This window comes from Canis lupus, chromosome 10, assembly GCF_011100685.1.
Source record: "Canis lupus familiaris isolate Mischka breed German Shepherd chromosome 10, alternate assembly UU_Cfam_GSD_1.0, whole genome shotgun sequence".
NCBI lineage: Eukaryota > Metazoa > Chordata > Mammalia > Carnivora > Canidae > Canis > Canis lupus.
In genome coordinates this window covers 15,416,504-15,430,971 of record NC_049231.1, presented here as the reverse complement: position 1 = coordinate 15,430,971, position 14,468 = coordinate 15,416,504, and positions in this window count along the sequence as shown.

Here is a 14,468-nt window from a genome sequence, read left to right as displayed (position 1 = left end):
CCATCACATTAATTATAACTTAGTGGCTGTACTTCAGATGACATTGTTGTTCACTAAGAGAAAGAAGACCTGTATGTAGAACTAATCAATTTCTGCAATAAGCTCAATGGATACAGATTTTGTGAATTCACCAAATTTAGGTACTTCTCTTTAAGCACAATTATTTTATCAAATGACATTTCACAAGACATACATATTTTATTATTATTTTCTAAAGTGGTTAAGTGGATGCTTTGAGTTTTAAGACAATAATTGGGGAGTTTGTGAAATGTCAAGTTTCATTTGATATGTAATTATTCTTTATTGTACTTTTAAAATCTTTCGACTTATCAGTCCAGAAACATGAAAATTGGAGGTCAACTGTTAGAATAATAGAGAAAAGGATCTCTGCTCTTTTGTTCAGTTTTTATTTTCTCAGTTTTGCATAATATGATGAAATGACGCTTTTCTCACATCATACCTGTTGTCCTGTTTTGCCAAAAAACCATTTGATGCTATACATTGCCCCATAAGGAGAGTCTTATATTCTCCCCTTCCCCATTTCATTCTCAGAATCTTAGTTATAGGAAAGAATTATTCTTCATACTTGTAGTTCTAATAGTTGTTCTGCTTTGATGGCCGCTAGCACATTTTTGATTGGGCTACCAGAATTTAACAGTTGGTAACCCCACTTATTTCTAACCAGAGGGAGCCATTAGTTGTAATGAGGCAGCTATCCTCACATACTTGAATCGGATTGGTAATCAGCTTCCTGGTAATTGGATTAGTAGAACACTATGAGTTTCAGTTTTCTATGCAATTTGCATATTCATACAAGTCCTGCTTCACTCTGATTTATGACTCTTTTATATATATTTACATGACAGTCTTTCAATTTATAAGTGAATGGCCATTTAAAAAAGAATTTGATTGATTTGAGCTAGCTCGTATTTACATGAATGTTTAAAATTTGTAAAGTTTAGAGATTGATAAATGTGATTTCTTATTTTTATATGTTTATGAAAATAAGGCCTATTTCATATGCAAACACTACTCTTATTCTATATACCTTTAATTCTATAGTCAATCATATTGTTCTACTACAATCTCATTTTTTAAATATATGTATTCCATAAAACTATGTTTCTCTATGTATTTCTCTGGAATTTTAAAAGCAGCTTCTAGGATTTTCTGCGGAGAGTTACCAATGTGTAAGATTGTAATCCATTACTTTAAAAGGGTAGTGATCTTCCATATTCTGTGACATGTCTCTCTACTTTACCTTCTTTCAATTCCCCGAGGTATCCTAAAGTAATTATTTTAACTCTTACTTGGGGACACAACTATAATAAAGTGAAAGCATCCTGGAATGGGCATCACTTAAACTCTACTGTAAGATTCATATTCTTGCTCAAAAAGAAAATTGACATGATAATTTTCCACAGGTTATTGAAAGTATTAAATGAGTTAATATATTGGGAATGTGTCATACTTTATATTAGTAATTTATTTGCTCTCTATTTCTATATAATAAATTATCCCCAAACTTAGCTGTTTGAAACAAACAGTCATATTTTAAAAGGTTTTATTTATTTATTTGAGAGACAAGGAGAGAGAACAAGTGAGAGAACACAAACAGACAGAAGAGGGAGAGGGAGATGGAGAAGCAGATTCCCAGCTGAGCAGGGAGCCAGATCCCGGGACCCTAAGACTGAAGGCACAGGAAGATCTGAGCTGGAAGGCACACAGTTCATTGACTGAGCCAGCCAGGCACTCCCAAAATGTCATGTATTATCTCACAGTTTCCTAGGGTCAGGAACCTGGGAATATCCTAACTGGGCAGCCCAGGCTTAGGGTCCTTCCTGAGGTTATAATCAAGATGTCAGGTGAGGCTGTTGTCATTTGAAAACTTTGCTGGCTTGGAGAATCCAGCCAGTGATGGGAATATATATCAAAGGTGAAAGGTTGAGTTTGGAAAATGAATAAATTTTGGATGGTAGAGTAAAATTAAATAATGAAGGGTAGGAATTTGAAGGCAAAAGAATTTCTAGAATTTCTGGAATTTCAAAATCAGTAAAAAATAAAGGATTGTGGCTTCTCTATGAAAATGAAAATTGTTCAGTTTTGTTATAACACAAAAGGATGCTCTGAATGGAGTAAGTAGAGTTAGAAATAAGGAATCATTCACAGGATATTTTTTAACAATGTTATCTTAGTTGAAGGAAAGAATTTGAAAGATTTAAAGCTGAGGAGTATCAATGATAGGACAAAAATAAAAAAAGCACAAAAAACAAAAAAATCTAAAGACAAAGAGATGAGTCACCAGACTGTGTTAGTTGTTCACACGATTGGTGATAAAGACTTGGCCAAAAGCATAGCATTGAGTATTAAAATCAGAAGACAAAAGCAATACATTTTAAGAAAGAGACTTATGGTTATGATTGAGTAGCTTATGTCAGGCAGATCTTCCCTCTGAGAACAGTTTTGAAATCTTGATAAAATTAGAAACTGAAGAGAACCAGCAACAAGAACTAGAAAGTCCATGGTCATAAAAAGAAGGAGAAGGGGGTAGATATGAGATCCATATTCCTCATGTCTTTTCTCTTTAAGGTATTGGGCAATCCTTATACTGTAAGAGCTAAATGCCAAGAAGAGAAGAAAAAGAGGCAAAAAACAGATCAAACTAAGCTGAACTTTGAACGTGCTTACAGGATAGGAGTGAGGAAAATTGGAGATTTGTGACTTGAAATAGGAGAGCCCTGGTAAACATTCATCAATTTCAGTTAAAAATTATGACAGGATGTTATCTAGGAGTAAGAGCTAATAAAAAATAGACTGGAAAGGTCTAACTTTGAAATTCCTCTTTTTCTGATTTGATCTGATTTTCAACTTGAACTCCTCTATGAGAAGTATCTTCCAAAAGAAAAGTATTGACTCCTCAAGAACAGTAAAAGCCATCATCCTGAGCTGCCACAATTTTTATACTCAATTTCAGACAGTTAATCAATAATCACTAGGTATACCTCTTTATCTGGCCAAGATGGTGAACAGAGACTAGATTTAACCTCTTACCTAAAGTATGCGGGACAAAATAAGAAATGGTTTTCAAGATATTGGAATCAGCAGTGAAAGGTAGTGATTACTGAGAGATGGAAAACCATTGAGACAAGCCTTAGGATGGCACCAATTTATGACTCTGAGAAAGTGTTCAGGTCACAGGAAAGAGGGAAGAGAGTTCAGGTGGAGCCTGGTACGCACCTTAGAGTGAGGAGACGGAGACGAGATGAGAGACCAGTGAGACTGAATCAGCTAGAGTTCACAGGACAAGATGATGGAGACCAGACACCTGTACGTAGAATCCAGGAGACCTGTCGGAGATCTCTGAGTAGTCAAAGAGAACCGATTCATAGATATGTAATGGGAAAATCCCTGAAGCCAAGGAAGTGACATGCAGGAAGATTAGAGGGAACGGGACCCAGGACTCCCACAGGTCTAGGAATAGAGCAGGTTATATCTACTGGGATTGGAAAATCAGATAATTCATGGGGTGTTGAGTAAAGTTCTCAGTATTAGATATTCATCCTTAGACTCCGTGCTGCTCAGTCACACCTAACAAATCTTAAGACTCAAAAAGATCGAATAGATTCTATCTACCTTAATTGCATCATAAAACAAATATCAAAAATATTTGTAGAAAAACAAAAGTATATGCCATCTAAAATATTAAAGTTCACAATGGCTGGCATCCAAGTAGAGATTACTAAATACGCAAAAGAAGCAAGAATGTGAGGCTATAATGAGGAGACACATTAATGAGCAAAAACCAGCACAGAACAAACACAAATTAGCAGATGATGTTAAAATAACTATTCTAACAATACTTTTCAAGATGCTAACAAGGATATACAAATGACCTAAATTGAACCTATAGAGAAATTGAATATCTGAAGTGAAAAATACAATGGAACCAATTAAAGATGGATAAGATATCATAAGAGAAAGTGTTAGTAAAAAAAAAAAAAGAGAGAGAGAGAAAGTGTTAGTAAATTTGAAAATGCAGCAATAAAAACTTTCAAAATTAAAAATCAGGAAAGAAATTGATCTTTAAAAAAAAGGAAATGGGCACCTGTTAACTGTGTGAGAGCTTCATGGGGGCCAATGCATGTGTATTTGTAGTTCCCAAAAGGGCATAGAGAGAGGAGAGATAGAAATAGGAAAAAATGGGGACCTAGACGGGGGAGTCAGTGGTTCAGCATCTGCCTTCAGCCCAGGGCGTGATCCTAGAGTCCTGGGTTCGAGTCCCACATTGGGCTCCCTGCATGGAGCCTGCTTCTCCCTCTGCCTGTGTCTCTGCCTCTCTCTCTGTGTCTCTCATGAGTAAATAAAATCTTTCAAAAAATAGAAAACATATTTAAGGAAATAATGATAAAAATACCACTCATGAGAAAGACATAACAATTCTAAATTTTTATTTGCCAAACAGCCTCATACTATACCAGAAATTTCCATTTAAGGAGGATTACATAAGTCCAAAATAATTGGGTGGTATTTATAATTATAATGCATGTTCCCTACTACTGGTAGGACAAATCATTAGATATTTTTAACATGATTAACAAATGAGTTAATTAATATATATATATATATATATATATATAATTTTAAATTAATATGATCTATTTTGGAAAAATTTTAGAATTATAAAAAACTGAGTACATATTACGGAGGATTCCTATAAACCTCCTAACCTTTCTTCACATCCCCATAGTTTCTTCTATTCTTAACATTTTTTCCTTTCCTACATTTATTATGGTTAATAAAATAATATTGATACAGTATTTTTTTAAAGATTTTATTTATTTATTCATGAGAGACACAGAGAGAGGCAGAGACACAGGCAGAAGGAGAAGCAGGCTCCCTGCGGGGAGCCCGATGCGGGACTCGATCCCAGGACTCGATCCCATGCCCTGAGCCCAAGGCAGACACACAACCCCTGAGCCACCCAGGTGTCCCGATACCATATTGTTACCTGAAGTTCATAATTTACATCAAGGTTCATGCTTCGTGTTAAACAGTTTTATCTGTTTTGATGCAAGATGACACAAAATTCTGATGCTAAAAGTATGCCTGTCAATTAAGTTGATCTGTAACTAAAAACCTTTCTACAAAGAAAACATCCATCTAGACTTGTAAAGCAACCAAAAATTGGAATGAACTTTATTGAAATATAATTTACATATAACAAATTCCATGAACTTCATGTGTAAAAATCAGTAAGTTTGAAAAATAGTTATAATGGTAATATTTAATATTTAATATTAATCATTACAATTATGACACAGAAAAGGATTCTGAAAACTGTTTTGTAAAAGGTAAGTTAATATGTACGCAATAAGCTCTGGAGGCCATGAGGCAAAACAGGGAAATTCTGTAGGTATTTATATAAATGAGATATAAAACAATTTTCAAAAAAAAAAACTTTGAGTAAAATTCAAATTATGATTATGATGGAGTGTAATATTTTTGTACTATGGGTCTTTTAATAAGAAGAATGGAAATCATTCTGAGGAAAAGCTTTTCACCTAATTGGCTTTTAGAATTATTGTCCTCACTCATCAAAAATGGTTGTAAATATTTATGTATCAATACCAGATGCTAATAGAATTTTATGTATTTTACCTTTGACAGTGTCTTCACAGAGATTAGCCCTGCCCTATGCTGATATCGGTGCATTAACATAGATTTTAATTGAGCAGTATTCATCACGCCCAAAGCACCTGTAAACTACATTAGATACTTCTCTTACATTTTCCTTTTATCATGTCATACACTGCAGATGAATCCCCTCTAAATGAGAAATAGGTGGACGCTCTTCAACTGCATAGCTAACTGGATTTTAAAATATGAAAATTTCCTTTGTAATGGTATCAAGATAAAAAAAAACTATATTATAGCTTGAACTCAAAAAAACTCTCTCTCCCAAATTAATGTGGCAATAGAAATCTGGTTTCTTATTTTAATATTTGACAGCATGGGGAATAATATATAAAATAATTTGACATTACTTGGGGATACAAATGAAATCGGTTGTCATCGAAATGACTTGTCCCAGTATAAGTTTTGGATGTAGGCATTTTTGGCCTTGTAGTTTTAGGTTGACTAATTAAGGGCCATTGTGACGTATGCAATAAAAATAATTTTGCGAAGCTATTTTTTCCCCCAAATTGTTTCTAACATTTATGATTTTTTGAGTTTAGGGATATTTTTGCTAGTCCATAGAATTTCTATATGGTAAGGCATGTTAGCATGACACAAAACTGATAATTATTAATTCTAAGAACAAATGGAATTCACTTTTATGGTACTGGTTCAATAACATATGATAGATTTAAATATTATCATTAAAGATCCTGCTGGTGAATAATACAATAAATAACCATATATTTTCAAAAACTTTGTAATTTTGTTTAAATGACTTTTTTCTACCTCACATATATTTTTATCTTCGTCCATTGTGATGCATCTTAGCACATTCACCCTCAGATTGTGCTGATCTGCTTTCTCTCAACTTCTTTAAAACTAATCTCTGCTGTGATTGTTCGGGCAGACTATTGATAGAGGATAATTTTTCAGTCACATCAAATTCAGCATCAATTCCTCGAATAAACAACAATTATGAAGGATCTATAATGATTATTGACTCATCAAGAGCCAGGAAAATCATTTGCCTTGATTTTTGATGATATATATTCATTAGAAAAATCAATCATCAATGTTCTTAAAAATTTGCATAGCACCAAGCTACTAAATAACAGGGCTCTCTTGCAATTTTTTAAAATATTTTATTTATTTATTCCTGAGAGACACACATAGAGAGAGAGGCAGAGACACAGGCAGAGGGAGAAGCAGCCTTCATGCAAGGAACCTGATGCGAGACTCGATCCTGGGACCCTGGGATCACCCCCTGAGCCGAAGGCAGACCTCAACCACTGAGCCACCCGTATGCAATTTTTAATATCAGATTGGGTCAACTAGTTATTTTCCAGAAATAGTATCAGTATAAATCATGTTCTAATGAATTCATTGATGGCAAGTAAATGTTATAAAAATTTTTCAGTGAAGACCCCGATGTTGGAGCAAAACAAGATGTTCAAAGTAGGTAAAGACAATTTTTTCTGCCTCTCAAAAACTCCTTTTACCTTTATTTCTCAGGCTGCAGGATTTTCTTTTGTCTTTTAAAAAATGTTACCTACAGCCATTTTCTCTAAAAAAAAAAGAAAGAAAGAAAGAAAGAAAGAAAGAAAGAAAGAAAGAAAGAAAGAAAGTGGTGATTAATCTTAATATTCGCCAAAAGGCTTTTAAGTCTATTAATTATATGATTGAGCCAATATTAAGAATGTTCCTAGGTAGTTTATAATAGTACACATTTATTTTAAATACCAAGAGGTAAAAGTATCTTCATCACCTGTGTTAACTATATTGCTGGTAAGGAGGGGAGAACAAAAATAAATAAATAGATAAATAGATAGATAGATGAGGGGAGAACAGACCAACATTTGTATTTTTGTTGTGTTCCTTAGAAATATTTGATTAACAATTCAAATGGTCTTACAAGATTTAGCACTATTTTAAAAATAAAGTTCATAGTTCATTCCATTAAAAGTGCATCTTTAAACAATGAGCATGTTTTTGCTAACTGCGTGAGAACACATTTATATAGCCAGTCCCTGCTTTCCATACAGGTCATCTAATGCCTTCGGGATTTAATCATATCAGGAACACTGTGTAATCCGTTAAGAAAATAACGTGCATTGTACATATGTACACACATGCAAACCCGTGCGCTTTTTCAGTTTCTTTTTGTTGTTTGTTTTCAGTTTTTTTACGCTGGAGAGGAAAGAAACCAGGAGAGAGAAAATGGACAAACTAAATGAACAAAATAGAAATATTTGAGAATTTCAAGTTTCCCTCATTGTCTATATATGTATATCAGTATTCTGAGCCTGAAAATTCTTTCTAATTTTGAAAATCATTGTTATTTTCTGAATCTTTAATCTCCTGACCATTTTTTTTAAACTGTTTCTTCTCAGGTAAGAAGCCCAAGTATCTCAGATCTTAAATAATGAGGGAAATGGAGCCCGTGTGACTTGAAACAACATCAGGTTGACACAAAGGTAACGGATGACACTCGGCATAAAATGAAAGCCCATTTCCTGATTTTCTTCAACACCAATGTTTTTCCTTTTTCTTCCTACTTATAGAGATCCTCAGTTTTTGCGTTTTCTGTTTTTTTTAAATTTTTTCATCTATAACAGTTTCAGAGCAAATTTAAAAGTACTTTACTGACATTATTTAAACTTAACAACATCCATGAGAATTAAGTCATTTTCCATTTTGCAGATGAGTAAAGTGATCTGAGCAATTAATTTGCAGCTTCAAATAAACTGCATGCCCATTGGTATGCACAGCTGTAGCATTTGATACACCATATTAAAAGTATGCATTTCGAAAAGTAATTTTAAATTTATCACTTGTTACCTGCTGAACAGACTAACATGTAAGTTTCTTAGACACACATTTATAAGGCAAGTATATTAAAGAGATCTTCATATATCTTTACAATTTAATTTAGAGGAATATGGCTATATCTAGAAGTTTTATTTTTCTGTGTAATTCGTGAATGATGAAAAACAACTTATAATTTATGTGAAGATTGGAAAAGAAAGTATAATATGCTACATTATTAAAATATATTAAAACCAAAACAAATGCAAAGATACTGCACAAATTGAGCTTTTGGATCAAAGGAAGGCATGCATACATGCTTGAGGGAGGCAAGTTCTGAACCAAGATATAAAAAAGAAAAAAATAAAAGTGGTTTTCAAAGAACGTGGTTGGTTGGTAAGTAGAGGAAAGAAGGCATTTTGGTTCAATGACAAGGGGTGAGCAAACCTTTGAGGAAGGGATTGACAGAAGCGTGAGGACACCAGGATCCCAGCTTTGTAAATAATGAGTGATGGTCCCATCACAGTTTCTAAACAAGGTGATTCTAACACTGAGTATAGTATTTAAGTGACATTTCATATCTAAAAGATTTACTTTCCTTCTACCTGCTTTGACATTGTAATTCTTTGTGGCTAAATTCACCTAAAATTCCTTTGATGTGCTGTAAAAGATAAGTCTGTTTTCTCAAATCTCTAGTTTCTGCATGGAATTGGGGATGCCGTCATCAACTTGACAAATGGGAAGCACTCTTAAAACTTGTTTTTAATTCTCTAACTTGTTTTTGCTAAGAATTTAAATAATTTATTGTTCTTTTTTACCCACATACTTTTTTTATTGCAATTTTTAAATGGTCTGTTAGGATTGATCATTTCCCAAGAGCAATCCTGAAATGGCTTACTTGTTTATAAACCTAAATTAACTTTAAGAAGTGAACAAACTTTTGTCATCAACGCTGTAAGTCTTTATAGCATCTCTACAGAGAGATTTAGAAAGTACATTTGTGCAAGCAAGTTATTTTAATGAAAATGAAAATCTCTATGCAAATAATACCTCAACAAACTTGACATTCTACAATGAAGATTGTTGGCAATGAAACACAGTGCTTAAGAATTTTGCTTAATTTAAATCAAAACCACCAGTAATAGATTCTGGTTTTGTCAAGATAACTCTGATTATGAGCAGTTCATTAATTTCTTTGGGCCCTTTCCTGGGCCTAGGTGAAGTGATTAATACTTTTTCTCTGGGTTGTGGACAAATTTAAGGATTTCCTAAAGAGCTCCCAAGTTATATATGAAATATCACAGTAGCTACATTTTAGTATTCTAGAACATTCCATAGCATGAATGATTTTCCATAAATGTTCTAGAAGATTTAAAGAAATGTATTGATAATGCAGAATTTCCTTGAGATAAAGACTTGTAGTTGGGGCAGAGGGTAGACTGTTGCTTAAATCTCGCATTAACGTCTCATAATTTCAGCTCTGTGCTTGCAAAGCATCTTATAATTAATCTTCCTTTTAAATTGTAGCTTCTTTAGGGATCAGAGTGCAAAGAGAATATAAAGAAAAGAAAAATCAGAAAATAGAGGTACTTCTGTACCATTTTTACTTTTGCAACTGTAGAAACTTGTGCGGGGCCGTTCAGACAGCATGGACCTGGACAGTGAGCAAATAGCTTTACATACAGCATTGTAAGACATGGTGAAAATTCAAGAATTGTACCCTCAGAGAGATCTGTGTGCCTTAACTTCCTAGTTATATAACCTTTGGTCAGTTGCCTTTTTTTTTTTTTTTTTTTTTTTAGTTGCTTTGTTTCTGTAAGCCTCAATTTCTACATCTGAAAAACAGGAAATGCCTTTGTATGCAACGTGCCTACACCTAAAGGGCGCCCAGATCTTGAAAATCTGATATTAGACAGAAATGAAATATCTATCAAAAGCAAAGTTAATACAAAGGATTGTGAAAGGACAGGGACCTAGATTTCCCATAAACCATATGTGTAGAAGCCAATATGGGTGAGATATTAAATTAGACAATGATATTCATTTACTAGACAAATGCTAAAATAGCTTCAATTAAACACACTAGCGTGCCGAGTCACAGCTCTCATTTTACTAAACAACTTTTAAGAAAATATAAAGTAACAAAATATATTTATATGCATTATTTTTTAAAAGTTCAGTTTGATTTATGTAAGATAATATTTAATGAAATTCACATAAAGGTTATGTAGTCAGGTAGCTATAAGGTATGTATGTGCTGGGGGAACGCAGACCTAGCTGAGGACAAATCACGAGCCCTGGGCAGCACATTGACAAGCCCTTGAAACAGAAAGAAGGACCTTCCTCCACAGACTCAACGGCCTCAATGTTCACACTTTGCTAAGGGCAGGAGGCAATCCTAGCCTGACCCCCAGGATCCTGTAAGTCTACTTTAACACATAAAAATTCCTTTAGAAATTTTCCTTTATCTCTAAACCCCCAGGATACATGTTGGCAATCATCCCCCAAGCATGTGGCCTACCCTTACACATCTGAAGGGCCTCATGACTCAGGTTTTATTAGATGGTAATAAATGACCTTTTCCCAACAATAGCTGGCCCCCTTGAGGTCCTGGAAACTTCCAAAATTCCTTAGAGAGGACGCTATCCCCAAACCCTTCCCACTGCCAGCTACATAACCAGCCACGCCTCACAGGCCTGGGGGAGCAGCTCTTCCTGCCCACGGGTCCTGTCCCTGGGTTTTAATAAAACCACCATTTTGCACCAAAGATGTCTCAAGAATTCTTTCTTAATCATCAGCTCCAGACCTCACCCCACCAAGCCTCACCTAGATTCCCAAACTCCATCACATGTATATATGTAGTATGTATGCATATTTACCTCTGTTTTCTTAGATACCCCTCTAGTCAGGAAATTGAATATAACAAGGACTGACGTTTGCTCACTTGTTTTTGTTTTGTTTTTGGTCAATATTCAGGACACCCAGGAGCAGTAGGCTTAACCGGATGAGGACACATATGTTGACTCTATGAGCATACGCATAAAAAGCTTTTACTGAAATGAATAAAATACCAATTGGCCACTTAGCCAAATTTTAAACATCACTATATTTAAAAATGATGAAACAATGGAGTGTTACCTTGAAGTCTGTGATTGTTTGAGAAAATTATTTCGTTGACTACCACCTAAAAAAAATACAAAAATAAAAGTTGAAAAATAAATAGGTAAAGTGGAAGTCTGTATTTTATAAAAGGAAGAGAACTAGATTGAAAGCTTGGAGAATTCGGGGATCCCTGGGTGGCTCAGTGGTTTAGCACCTGCCTTGGGCCCAGGGCCTGATCCTGGAGACCCAGGATCTGATCCTGCATTGAGCTCCCTGCATGGAGCCTGCTTCTCCCTCTGCCTGTGTCTCTGCCTCTCTCTCTGTGTGTCTCTCATGAATAGATAATTAAAAAAAAAAAAAAAGAATAAGTAAATATTTTTTTAAATAAAAGAAAGCTTAGAGAATTGGGTTGAAATTTTGACTTTTATACTTATAAGCTAGTGAACTTAGGACAAATTCATTAGTTTTGCCCTGTGAGCTTCATGTTCTATTAAAATTGAATTAGCCGTACCTGTTGTCATTTAATGAGAGTTGTGAGAACAAATTAAATAGTGTCTGTAAAACTGTATTTTATAATAGAGAAGGTATTACAAACATGGATATTAAAATGATCATAAATTTAAAACAAGATATAATTATTTCATGATATTCTGTTTTTCTTTTTTTTCTGAGCCTTTCATGCATATAAGAGAGAGAAGAGATCAACTGTAGTGCTGATACTTTTACTCAGAAAGTGCAAAAAATAGGAAGAAAGAGACTAGGAGTGTTGGGAATAAGAAACAGTACATTTTTGACTACCCAGAATTACAAGTAATGCTACTCTGAGACCTGATGATGAATCCGTGTGTTTTGAAATGCAGTGCCCTGCCAATCTCAAAGTAGAATGAAAGGGTATAAAATGGAACTTTTGCCTTCTGCTATTTTTTACTAGTTAAGTTTCTAATAAATAGGGACACCTGGGTGGCTCAGTGGTTGAGCATCTGCCTTCAGCCCCAGGCATGGTCCCGAGGTCCTGGGATCGAGTCCCACATTGGGCTCCCTGCAGGGAGCCTGCTTCTCCCTCTGCCTGTGTCTCTGCCTCTCTCTCTGTGTGTCTCTCGTGAATAAATAAATAAAATCTTTTAAAGAAAGTTTCTAATAAGTATATAACTCACCTCAGGGTGAGGAACCAACTAAGACTCCTAAATTACGGTGATTATCATGTTTCAATTCTCTGAAGAAGTCATGGCATGCGTGATTTGCACTTGTTAGTTTTATTTTTTGATGTTTGCTGTTAGCCAAATAATGCAGAAATAAGTAAGGATTCTACTCACAAAGCATATAACTAGTACAAAACAGAAAACTGGATCATGAAAATGATTAATGCAACGAAATTCTATGGTGAAAAGAGTGCAGAATTGATTCTTTCCCATTCTCAAATGTTGAATTCCTGAGGGATTCATATGAACTGGCACAGATAACAGTGTCTTTACATCTGTGATCAATAGGTCAGAGTTATACTACTAATAATGGTCCTTGTAGGAATCAAAGTATTAATCTTCTTCTTTCTGTTGAAAAGTGAATTATTTCCATTTAGTGTGATAGACTTACATTACACACATAAAGAGTATAGGTTTGTGATATTTTATTAGCTGAACATTGATATTAATAGCTAACTTTTGCTGCCAGCTTCCTTTTTTTTTTTTTTACCTAATTTGCCTTGTTTACTTTTTTACAATGAGATACACACATGGTAGGATCAAGGTAGAAAATTAAGCAGTATGACTCTGAAGAAAACACATTGTAAGCATTAGCTAGTTAGTAATTAGATTCCAGCACAAGCCTTATCTGCGATGATTAATGCACTCTTAGCAAAAGAATAAAATGAGTCATCCTGTATATGAAAGAGATTTGGTAAACGTTGCAATTAATCTTTCCATTTATGAGAGAAAATTGTTTACTGCAAATTTTACTTACTTCACTAATGCAGATAAATTATCCTAGATGGCAGTCAAAATCCTATCAAACCATGGTCGGTGTTTCAGTATTGATGTCTATGATATATTTTCTTAATATGTTGGCTTTTTTATGCTCAATCACCAACATATCACACATTAGCAGAAAAATCATGTAAATATCGCTTCTTCTCATCAGTCTTATACAGTTTTAATGACATAGCTAATGCATTCTTACAACAAAAAAGCAATAAAACAAAAAACAACATCTAAAATGACCTGTGAACCTTGAACCTATGATAAAAGAAGTGAACAAGGGTGGTATTGAATATGAAGACAATCATGTTCAGTAAAATTAGGGTGAAGCAGTCATTTTTGAAAATAATATCAAGTCATTTGCTTTAATTAGTTTTTGATTCAACGAATTTTATATATTGCAACATAAATCATATTCTAGAAATATAAAGATCCACTGAAACTATTTATGAGAAGGAAACTATGAGTCATAATTAACGGATGGTTTATAAGGGATTCTTTTAATTGGGTAATAGTATGTACCATTATTAATTATAAATATTTCCTCAAATGATCTTCATCTCCCACACTACTGTTTTCTGAATTAATTATTTTAAAAAATTGTATGCTTCCTATCTGGTGTATAATTTGAGTGAATTTGTTGCTCCCTTTGTTTGTTCATTCATTCATTGGTCCTTCCATCACTCATTCAGCATTTGTTGGGTAATTACTTAACCTGTAAGTAAAAGGCCTGAGTAGATAGAACAAAAAAGGCTGATCCTTCCCCAAGTAAGAGAGAATTTTTCCTGCCTGATGGCCCGAGTAGGCTCTCAGCTTCTTCCCAGCCGTTAGACTTACACTGAAGTATCAGCTCTTTTGGAGGATGCCAGCCTGTGATTCCACAGAGAAAAAAGATAATTGTGGAATCTGAGC